Source organism: Propithecus coquereli, unplaced genomic scaffold (genome assembly GCF_000956105.1).
Source record: "Propithecus coquereli isolate 6110/MARCELLA unplaced genomic scaffold, Pcoq_1.0 Scaffold411, whole genome shotgun sequence".
Lineage (NCBI taxonomy): Eukaryota > Metazoa > Chordata > Mammalia > Primates > Indriidae > Propithecus > Propithecus coquereli.
In genome coordinates this window covers 556,021-560,197 of record NW_012149853.1, presented here as the reverse complement: position 1 = coordinate 560,197, position 4,177 = coordinate 556,021, and positions in this window count along the sequence as shown.

Sequence of the window (4,177 nt, the reverse complement as noted above, 5' to 3'; positions counted from 1 at the left end):
AGTTTGGGGTTAGGGGGAGGCTAAATGGCTTAAATTGCAGCAGAAGAGACCCAGGTTTAAAATTAGCAATGACTCAGTGATACCCATCAAAGAGGTCATAGGACAAAGCAAGATGGCTGCAGGAGGTTGTGGAGATTCTTCCATGACTGCTTATGGTCCCAGAAGACTCAGGTCGAAAGGGAGCTTAGCCAGCACCTGGCCCAGCCACCTCCTGTAGCAGGAGTGACAAGCACATGCCCAGAGACGTGAGGGTGCCCAGGGATGCCTCTCAGCACTCACCCCTGGGGACATGGCTCACAGTGGCCCTGGGCGGCCAGGGCGTTGTGGGTGCCTGCTGGGCAGGGCCTCGGGACAACAGTGCCCAGGGGACAGAAGTGTCCTGAAAAGGAAGCAGATCCCACAGGTCAGCAGGAAATGCGCCTTCCTGGTGGTTAGGCTGGCCCCATTCTAAACCTCAGGTCCTGTAGGGCCCAGGGGACAGCTGGAAGTTTCCTCAGGGTCCTCAGCCCCTGTCTGGGTGGCAGAGGCTGGAGGCAGAGGTCTGAGCTTCCACTCGGAGCTTGCTCATTCCCCACCTTCCCAGGTTCCCCCTCAGCACCCCACACCCCAAGGGGAGGGTACCTGCAGGGCACGGGCCGCTGGTCCCATCTCCCAAGGAGCCATTTGGGAGGAGGGCACCCCGGAGGCAGAAGAAGCCTTCACTGCAGAGCCCAGAAGGGCGGGTGAGGCCGGCAGAGCCGCAATAGTGGCCGGGCAGGCACGGGGAGCAGGCAGCCTGCAAGAGAAGCCCCCACTACGGACATACGACCCCCAGCTCCCCCAAGGAAGTAGAGGCAGGGGCCATCCCAAGACAGCATCTCAGGAGTGCTTAGGAGGAAACAGAGGACCAAAAGGGGTCCTGGATCCAGAGACCTTCTTGTCCAGCTTCCCACTCATCCTAGAGCATCTCTCTACACCTGCAGCACCCAATAGGCGACAGGCAAACCGTCTGTGCCACTCTGCTGGGACAGGGTGTATACTCCCTGCAGAGGGTTCCTTCTGTGTGACAGCTCTGAGCATCAATCCAGTGGGCTCCTTTGTAGCCAGGACTTAGCCCTCCAAACTGTGCCATCAGCATGGTGTTCTGCCTTTCTTCCCTTCTTTTTCCCACTTTACTTCCATGTCCTTTTGCAGTTCGACGGATAACCGAGCTGGGAAGCTCCCAGCTCCCCCTACCTCTGAAGACCCCACCTGGGCCCTGCCCTCCCCACAAGCCCCAGCTGTGTTCCCTCTCAGGGTTCAATTCAGCTTAGACTAGTCGTGTGTGCATCTAAGAAATGCCTGTTGCAAGCCTGCTATGTGCGGGCATGACTCTAACTACAGAGTAGTGAGCAAAAAGCCAAGTCTCCCCAGTTTTGTGGCACTTATATTTTAGTGGGGGAAACAAAATAAATATGGTCAATAAGTTAAAAAGTATGTTAGACTGGGATATGTGCTAAGGGGTGTGGGCAGGACTCCTTGGAAAGTGACCTCTGAGTAAAGACCTGAAGGAGGAGGTGGCTGACCAGGGGCCCAGGACTGCAGTCTCCATGATAACCTTTGACCTCAGGGGCAGCACAGTTTGGCCAGATCCAAAGAGGGCCCTCCCCACACCCGGCCTCCTGCCCAGGCTGGGGTCTCCCTACCTCTGAGCTGAGCTTGATCCGGGGGCTGAAGGTGCCGGGTGGGCAGGGCTGGGGCATAGCTGAGCCCCTGGGGCAGTAGTGTCCTTGAGGACAAGGGCCAGCTCCTTCTGGAACCAAGACACAAGATCAGCCTAGCCCTTGGGAAGGGCAGGGTGAAGGGAGGTGCAACTCCCCCTGTGCTCCCAGGGCAGGCTCTGGGCCCCGGGGGTCCCTCTTGCAGAACACACCCCTCTGCAGTCCAGTTATTCACCATGTCCCATGCTGCTGGGACCCATGGGATGAGGTCGGAGGAAACACCTAAGGAGGACAAAGCTTCCCTCCTAGAAGGCTCAGCCCTGGAGGCCGGGGAGTGACAGCGTCTAAGACTGAGGCGGGGGCTCTGTAGATAACCTTCTGTTCCAGCTCTTACCGTGTGGCCTGTGCAGATTTCCCTGCTGGCTCGTGTTTAACATTTTCCCAGTTACACTCAGAGCAGGGCAGTTTCTGGGGTTACCTGGCTCTGGCACTCTCCTGCCCTCCCTCACCCCACATGGGCCACACTCCAAGAGGCCACTCAATGACCGAGGTTGGGAAACGGCGAGTTCCAGGCTGTTCTGAGCAGATGAGGCCATCAGAGCTGGTAGGCCAGGAGCTGGGTGCGAGCTATGAATCCAGACAGCACCCCTAGATCTCTGCTGTAGATGCCCAGGCCCCTCTGAGGCTGGTGTGGATCCTGGGGCCAAAGGCAGCTGCAGAGAGCAGAAAGCTGGATGGGGGACAGTGGCCTGGGTGCCCAGTTGGTGACTTGCTGTGTGTCCTCATGTGAGGCCACCCCTCTTCCTGAACATCAATTTCCTCGTCGGCCAGAGACGGGGATTGGACTGGAGCCCAGGATTTTGTCCTGCGGTCCTTGGATGCAGATGTCCTGGGACTCCGTGAAACTCATGGAAAGCTCTGTGTGCCTGGATGTGCTTTCCTGGAAGCTGTCCGTAGATTTCAAAGGAGACTTGATCCCAGAAAGTTAAAACCACTGGAATGATTCCTTGGCTACTCATGAGAACCAGCTGGGAAGGTTAGCAACTTGGCCGTCTCCGGGCTGGTCTCACCTCAGAGGCTCTGATTTGACGGCCTGACCCCCCTCCCCAGTATCAGTGAGTTTCACAGCTCCCTGGGTGACACAAAGGCACAGCCTGGCTAAGAAGCACTGTACCATGACCCCTGAGGCGAGTCCCTGCCCCTGTGCAACACGAGGGGTCTTGGGGAGGCCCATCCAGGATGGACAGTGAGTGGGGGAGATGAACAGCAGAGCACTTCTCAGCGCTGGGCCATGGTGTCCTGCACATCATGCAACGAAACCCAGCAACTCACCGGCCCGGGACAGGGACCCCAGGTGGCTCAGAGAGAACAGAGTCATTTGTCTCTTGGATTGATTAGTGAGTGGAAGGCTCTGAACCCATCCCGACCTCCCAGTCAGGGGGGCCTCAGGAAATGGGGAAGGGACTCAGCATCTGGTGGGGAGGGTCCAGTACCTTCCGTGCCAGCCTCCGGGTTGGGACGGGTGGACCCTCTAGAGCAGAAGAAGCCCTCCCAGCATTGCTCGCCGGCCTCTGTAGCATTGGTCCTGGGGCAGGACCTTCCCCCGTCACAAGCCTGGCACCCCAGCAGTCTGCTCAGCCCGGGCTGGGAGCCATAGGTGCCCGGAGGGCAGGGTTGCCAGTCCAGCCCTGTCCCTTTGGGGCAATAGAACCCTGAGAAGAGATCGAGGCCCAGATTGGGGCCTGGGAAGTGGGGGAAGGAAGGAAGACCAGAGAGGCCCCGAGGAGGGGAGGCCCTAGGCTGGGCCCAAGTGGAGCCCAGGAAGTCTGAGTGCTCCACCAATGCAGGGATCATGGCGTCATGATCAGAATATACAGCCCAGGCCTTGGCAGGGCCCAGAGCCTCCAGCAAGACCTGAGGGAAGCAGGGGACATAACAGGCAAGTTAACTGCCCACAGGTGACTACCCCCACCCCTGGCCACTGGACCCTTAGATCAGGAAGTTAGGCTGTTGGCAGGTCACTAACCTCTGGGACACAGCCGTGGCCTCAGCCCTGGAACACAGTAGTGACCACCAGGACAGATGCGACACTCTGTTGTGTGGGAGCCAGAGGGGTAGGAGCCGGGAGGACATGGAGTGGGGTCCACCATTCCCAAAGGACAGAAGTGCCCAGGGGGGCAGAATCTCCCAGAGGGTCCCTCCATGGGGGTGGCAGGGACAATTCCCCCAGTGCAGGAAACTCTGGAAAATGAGGGCCAAGCGGAAGGGCCTCAGCCAGAAGTGTCCGAGTGGAGCAGCCAGCCCACAGGCAGCAGACAGCCTGGGGTGGGGCCTGGGGAACACCAGGTCAGGCCCCAGGGCCAGGACCCTCGCTAGCCTGCTCTCTCCTGAATCCTCCCCCACGGTCTGCTCTTGTCGTGGGGGTGGGAAGGGAGGTGGCAGAGATGTGGTGTGCTGCCACAAGTCTGGACACTGGTGTCCTTTCAGTGACCTCAGCT